Here is a 7,760-nt window from a genome sequence, read left to right on the forward strand (position 1 = left end):
TCCCAGGATCCTGGGATCGAGCCCCACGTCGGGCTCCCTGCTCCTCGGGAAGCCTGCTTCTCCCTCTCCCGCTCTCCCTGCTTGTGTTCTCTCGCGGGCTATGTCTCTCTGTGTCAAATAAATAAAATCTTAAAAAAAAAAAAAGGAAAACGTTTCCGCAAAACCATTGTCTTTGAAAATGAAATGGGCTGTATTTCATGAGTTCATGCAACCAGACAGCTGAATGCCTAGAGTTTTTGTTGTTGTTGTTGTTTACACTTTTTAAATTTAAATTTTAATTTTATCTGTTTATTTTATTTTACTTATTTTTTATTATTTTTTTTAGGATACATCTATAATTTTATGGGGCGCCTAGGTGGCTCAGTTGTTGAGTGTCTGCCTTCAGCTCATCTATAATTTTATTACAAAACCATTCTTTTGGCATTAGTTGGTTACAGTGATAGCAAGATACTGTGAGTGTGGCATAGCAGCTCTAATGTCACACTGCATTCCCTGCTTCCTGAACCCAAATTTAAGTTACCTTATACCCATTACATAAAAGTTACCAGCGTTCATTAATGCTGCAAATCCTGACGGATATTCCCTTTAGGGAGGAGCTGATGCTAAGGGATTAGAGTAAATGATGTCTACAAAAGTTCCTTCATGGGACTTTCTGTTTCTTCACCCTCCCCCCAAATTACTTTGCTTTAAAAGAATCAAATTACTAGTCTGAATAGCAGCAGCACCTAAGGAGCATCCCACTCAGTTCTTGTTAAAAAGCAGTACCTGTGCAATGCACGTTTTACACCACAGGAAAAGGGAATGATCACTTTAGTTTTAAAACTCCCGCATTAGAGTCTCTTAAAAAATAAAAGCATTCCATCGAGTTCTTCCAGATGGTGTTATTGCTGTACATTTGTTGGTGGGTCACTCTCTGTGCTGTGTTTGCTTTGAAAGATTCTTCCAATATATCTCCAATATTCCTTTCTTATAGTGTCCTTTTCTTTAGATAGAATTTCACACAACTCTAATTATTAAGAATGTCCTCCTTGTTGGTTTTCTAACACGTCTTCATAGATCTCCATGAGAAAGGCAATTAGGTAGGGGGAACTGTGACTTGGTTGTAAATCAAGCAACTGATTTAACAGATTTGGATATTTGGAAAGACCACGATCCTGTAAAATCCCTTTCAAATAGTTCCATACACTTTCATTATGTGGTACTAGTTTGATCATTTCTAGAGTGTACTGGACTTCTCTTTCCAATATAGCATGATCATGGTAGCCAGTGGTGTTAGAAATTACGAAGCATCTTTGGTTCCAGACAGAGTTATTTCTCACATCCCTTTAAGAAGTTGGTCTACATACTGCAGCTCTTTATCCCAAAGTTTAAATTCCTGAATAACCCATTGTCGATGTTGCCAGGCATGATAATTCTTTGCATCCTGATTAAGAATATCAGCAATAAACTCAAACTCCTGAGATGGATCATTTAGCCATTCCACTAATACTCGCCTATGATGCCAAACTTGATAGTTTTGGGGCTGTTCCTCAATTATTGCAGTGATGTAGTTCATTTCCTCATGTAGATCCTTTGAAGTGACTTTAAGAGAACTCTCTGAAAATTCCACACTGTATAATTGGCTGCATTTAACTCAATAACATCTCTGGTTAGTTTAAAAACTCGTTCACTTCTTTCATCATGCTGCAGGACAGCCCGGAAATAACTGTAAATATCTTTAAATTTTTCACTATAAATGATCTGGACCACTGGATTGGGGCCATCATTCTGCGGCACTGGATCTATATCAGCCCGTTCTGCTCTGTCCCTATACAGGACATAGGTGGGCAAGTCCAGGCTCAGGAACCCGTCCTCCATAGGGGACGCCACCGCTTCTCCGGGCTCAGCCACCATAGCTTCTTCCTGCTGCTGCTGGGGCGGCAGAGGGTGCAGCTGGGGCAGTGGCAGCTCGGGTTGACCAGACTCGCTGCCCTGTGCAGTCTCCCTGACCCCCTCAGTAGCTGCCATCTCGCCTCAGTCCGCAACGGAGCTTATTTTATTTTATTTTATTTTATTTTATTTTATTTTATTTTATTTAGAAATTTAGAAGTTTTTTAAATGTTATTTTCTTATGTTATGTTAGTCACTTTACAATACATCATTAGTTTTTGATGTAGTGATCCACGATTCATTGTTTTCGTATAACACCCAGTGCTCCATGCAGTACATGCCCTCCTTAATACCCATCACCAGGCTAACCCATCCCACACCCCCTTCCCCTTTAAAACCCTCAGTTTCTCAGAGTCCATAGTCTCTCATGGTTCCTCTCTCCCTCCGATTCCCACCCCCCTTCATTTTTCCCTTCCTTCTCCTAATGTCCTCCATGCTATTCCTTAGGTTCCACAAATAAGTGAAACCATATGAGAATTGACTTTCTCTGCTTGACTTATTTCACTTAGCATAATCTCCTCCAGTCCCAACCATGTGGATGTAAAAGTTGGGTATTCATCCTTTCTGATGGCTGAGTAATATTCCATTGTATATATGGACCACATCTTCTTTATCCATTCATCTGTTGAAGGGGTCAGCAGGCTTGGCTGTGTTAAAACCCTGAGGGCATCGCCCTGCTCTTGGAGAGAAGGCCCTGCAAACAACATAAAGGCAGACAGTGTGGTAACAGCAATCTGATGAATGCCTGAGGCACACAAGGTGGAGATTATTCACCTTCTAGGATCTCTTTCCTGAGAGGCACCCTTCAGAGAGATGCCTCTCCATGAAGAAAGGAGCTGGCTGGTGCCATGTCTCCCCCCACCTGCATAAATGCAGAACCACCTGTGGGAAGCACTGCAGCACCCACACTGGATACCTAACTTACTTATAGCAACTCATACACCCCTGTGCTCTAATGGGACTTCCCTTCTCAGTCAAACTTGCCTCAGTCCCAGCATGGCAGGCACCTCCCCCAAAAACCAGCACAAACCCCTGCCCACACCACTTCTCCCAACTAGAGTGTTCTACAGGGCCTCTGTCCTTGTGAAACTATGATCAGGTTTCATTTCAGAAGCAGACCAGAGCACACTTAGTAAAACTCACCATATTAAGGCCAGGGATGAAACACTACCCACAGCAGGCAAGGAAAGTCTCTGCACATGACAAGCATGAAGGATAGAACAGCCAAAACACAATAGCAAAACACATATGCACACATCAGAAATGTTCACTGAAGCACCAGGCCCTGGACAGTACATGGCCTCTTCTTCATAAAGCCATTCAGGATCAGGAAACATAACAGGCTTTTCTAACACAGAAAAGAAGGCAGAGACTAGACAAAATACCAAGACAGAGGTATTCTTCCTAAATGAAAGAACAACATAAGGCCATGGCCAGAGATCTAAGCAAAAAAGACATAAATAACATGCCTGATGGATAATTTAGAACAAAAATGATAAGGATACACAATGGACTTGAGTAAAGAATACAAGACATTAGGGAGATCCTTACCACAGAGATAAAAGAGTTAAAACATAATCAATCCGAGATGAAGAGTACAATAAACAAGATTTGGAAGCAAGCCTGATGCAATGAACAGCAGTCTGGAAGAAGCAGAATGAATTAGTGCCATAGAAGTCAAAATAATTGAAAATGACATAGAACAAAAGACAGAAACAACAATTATGCAACACTAGAAGACTTAGGGAACTCAGTGAGACCATCAAACGTAATAACATTTGTATTATAGGAGCCCCAGAAGAAGAAGAATAGAGAGAAAAGGGGGAAGAAAATGTATTTGAAGGAATAATACCTGAAAACTTCCCTACTCCTGGGAAAGAAATAAACATCCAGATCTGGGAGGCACAGAAAACTCCCATCCAGATCAACTAAAGCAGGCCAACACCAAGACATTTTGTAGTTAAATTTGCAAAATATCGTGATAAAGAAAAAATCTTAAAAGCACCAACCCCCCTCCGAAGCCCTTAACTTATAAGGCAAGACTCATAAGGTTAGCTGGAGATTTCTCAACAGAAACTTGACAAGTCTGAAGAGAGTCCCATTCTATACACCATTCAAAGTGCTAAATGGGAAAAACATGCATCCAAGAATATTTTTCCAGCAAGAATATCACTCAGAATAGAAGGAGAGATAAAAAGTTTCCCAGACAAACAAAACCTAGAAAGACTTAGTGACCACTAAACCAGCAATGCAAGAAATATTAAAGGGAACTCTTTGACTAAGAAAGGGAAGACCAAAACTGAAAAAGACAAGAAAAGAACAGAGAAAGTCTCCAGAAACAATGACAAAACAAGTAATAAAATGGCATTAAGTTCATATATATCAATAATTGCATTGAATATAAATGTACTAAATTCTCCAATCAAAAGACATAGGGTGTTAGAATGGATAAAAAGAACAAGACCCATCTATATGCTGCCTATAAGAGACTAATTTTGGACCTAAAGACATGTGCAGATTGAATGTGAAGGGATGGAGAAACATTTATCATGCAAATGGCATCAAAGGAAAGCCCAAGTAGCAATACTTAAAACAGACAAACTAGATTTTAAACCAAAGACCATAACAGGAGATGAAGAAGGGCACTATACCATAACAAAGGGGACAATCCAACAGAAAAGTCTAACTATTGTAACATTTTTGCCTACAACATGGGAGCACCCAAATATAGAAAACAATTAATAATAAACATAAAGGGCCTCACTGATAATAATACAATAATAGTAGGGGACTTTAGTAACCCCCTTATAGTGTGGAAAGATGATCTAGGCAGAAAATCAACAAAGAACCAATGGCTTTGAAATACAGACTCTACCAGATGGTCTTAACAGTTACATTCAGAACATCTCATCTTAAAGCAGCAGAATACACATTCTTTTAAAGTGCACATGAGACATTCTTTAGAGTAGATCACATACTAGATCACAAGACAGACCTCAATAAGTAAAAAAAATAATTGAGATTATACTATGCATATTTTCTGACCACAACACTATCAAACTTGAAGCCAACCACAAGAAAAAATTTGGAAAGGCCACAAATACATGGAGTTTAAAAAATTTGCTGCTAAATAATGAATAGGTCAACAAGGAAATGAAAGAAGAAATAAGAAAAAAAAATCACAAGGAAAAAATGAAAGTGAAAACACATTGACTCCAAACCTTTAGGATGTAGCAAAAGTGGTCATAAGAGGGAAGTATATATCAATAAAGGCCTACTTCAAGGAGCAAGAAAAATCTCAAATAAACAACTTAACTTTACACCTGAAGGAGCTAGAAAAAAGAACAAATGAAGTCTAAAGCCAGAAAAGGGAAATAATAAAGATTAGAGCAAACATAAATGATCAGATCAATGATACCAGGAGCTGGTCTTTGAAAAAATTAATAAAATGGATAAAATTCTAGCCAGACTTATAAAAAAGAGAAAAGAAAGGACCCATATAAATATAATCATGAATGAAAGAGGAAAGATCATAATCAACACCACAGAAATACAAACAATTCTAAGAGAATATTATGAAAAATTATATGCCAACAAATTGGACAATCTGAAGAAGTGGATAAATGCCTAGAAATATATAAACTACCAAAACTGAAAAAGGAAGGAATAGAAAATTTAAACAGACTGATACTCAACAAAGAAATTAAATCAATAATCAAAACTCCTAACAAACAAAAGTCCAGGACCAAATGGCTTCACACATGAATTTTACCAAACATTCAAAGAAGAGTTAATATCTATTCTTCTCCAACTATTCAAAAAAAAAAAAAAGAAATGGAAGAAAAACTTCCAAATTCATTCTCTGAGGCCAGCATTACCCTGATACCAAAAACAGACAAAGACTCCACTAAAAAAGTGAACTACAGGCCATTATCCCTAATGAGTATGGATGCAAAAAAAATTCTCTAGAAAATACTAGCAAATCAAATACAGCAGTATATTAAAAGAATCATTCACCACAGTCAAGTGGGATTTATTCCTGGGCTGCAAGTCTGGTTCAATATTCACAAATCAATCAACATGATACACCACATTAATAAAAGAAAGGATAAGAAACATATGATTCTCTCAATAGAAGCAGAAGAAGCATTTGACAAAGAACAACATCCATTCATGATAAAAATCCTCAGCAAAGTAGGAATAGAGGGAACATACCTCAACATCATAAAGGCCACATACAAAAACCCCACAGGTAATATCATCCTCAATGGGGAAATACTGGCAGATTTTCCTCTGTATGTAGGAACAACCATGAGACTATGGACTCTGGGAAAAAACCTGAGGGTTTCAGAAGGGAGGAGGCCTGGGGAATGGGGTAGCTGGGTGATGGGTATTGAGGAGGGCACGTGCTGTGATGAGCACTGGGTGTTATACGCAACTAATGAACTATACAGTGCCTAACTGAACATAATAAAAAATAAAATAAATAAAATAAAATAAAATGAAAGGAACAAGACAGGGATGTCCATTCTCACCACTGTTATTTTCCATAGTGTTGGAAGTCATAGCCACAGCTCTTAGACAACAGAAAGAAATAAAACATCCAAATTGGCAAGGAAGAAGTCAAACTTTCACTATTTGTAGATGACATGATACTCTATATGGAAAGCCTGAAATACTCCACCAAAAAACTGCTAGTACTGACAAACAAATTCAGTAAAGTCACAGGATACAGAATCCACATACAGAATCTGTTGCATTTCTATACACCAATAATGAAGCAGCAGAAGAAACCAAGGAATTAATCCCACTTACAGTTGAACAAAAACTGTAAGATACCTAGGAATAAACCTAACCAAAGAGGTAAAATATCTGTACTCTGAAAACTATAAAACACTGTTGAAACAAATTGAAGATGATACAAAGAAATGGAAAAGCAGTCCATGCTCATGGATTGGAAGAAAAAAATAAATTCAAAATGAATTACAGATCTAAATGTGAGATAAGAAGCCATCAAAATCCTAGAGGAAAACACAGGCAGTAACCTCTTTGATATTGGCCATAGCAACTTCTTACTAGATATGTCTCCCGAGGAAAGGAAAACAATAGAAAAAATAAACTATTGGGACTTCATCAAGATAAAAAGCTTCTGCACAGCGAAGGAAACAATCAACAAAACTAAAAGTCAATCTATTGAATTGGAGAAGATATTTGCAAATGACTTATCTGAAAAGGGGTTAGTATCCAAAATATATAAAAACTTACAAAGCTGAATACCCAAAACCAAATAATCCAGTTAAAAATGGGCAGAAGACATGAATAGATGTTTTGCCAAAGGAGACATAAAGATGGCTAAGAGACATATGACAAGATGCTCAACATCACTCTTCATCAGGGAAATCCAAATCAAAGCTACAGTGCACTATTACCTCACACCAGTCAGAATAGTTAAATCAACAACACAAGAAACAACAGGTGTTCGTGAGGATGTGGAGAAAGGGGAACACTCTTGCACTGTTGGTGGGAATGCAAACTGGTGCGGCCCCTCTGGAATACAGTATGGATATTCCTCACAAAATTGAAAATAGAATTACCTTATTATCCAGTAATTGCACTACTAAGTATTTACTGAAAGAATACAAAAATTCTAATTCTAAGGGATACATGCACCGTGATGTTTATAGCAGCATTATCAACAATAGCCAAATTATGGAAAGAACTCAATTATCCATCAACTGATGAATGCATAAAGAAAATATGTTATGTATGTATACATATATACATAATGGAGTATTACTTAGCCATAAAAAAAGAATGAAATCTTGTCATTT

At 37.7% G+C, this 7,760-nt stretch overlaps 1 pseudogene; it reads right to left on the reverse strand.

Moving 5' to 3' along the window:
* Window positions 1-671: 671 nt before the first annotated feature.
* On the reverse strand, window positions 672-2,007 carry LOC112813407 (protein farnesyltransferase/geranylgeranyltransferase type-1 subunit alpha pseudogene; annotated as a pseudogene).
* Window positions 2,008-7,760: the final 5,753 nt, after the last annotated feature.

The sequence above is a fragment of the Callorhinus ursinus genome, unplaced genomic scaffold, assembly GCF_003265705.2.
Source record: "Callorhinus ursinus isolate GAN/ISIS: 27379988/994484 unplaced genomic scaffold, GSC_fseal_2.0 scaffold130, whole genome shotgun sequence".
Taxonomy (NCBI): domain Eukaryota; kingdom Metazoa; phylum Chordata; class Mammalia; order Carnivora; family Otariidae; genus Callorhinus; species Callorhinus ursinus.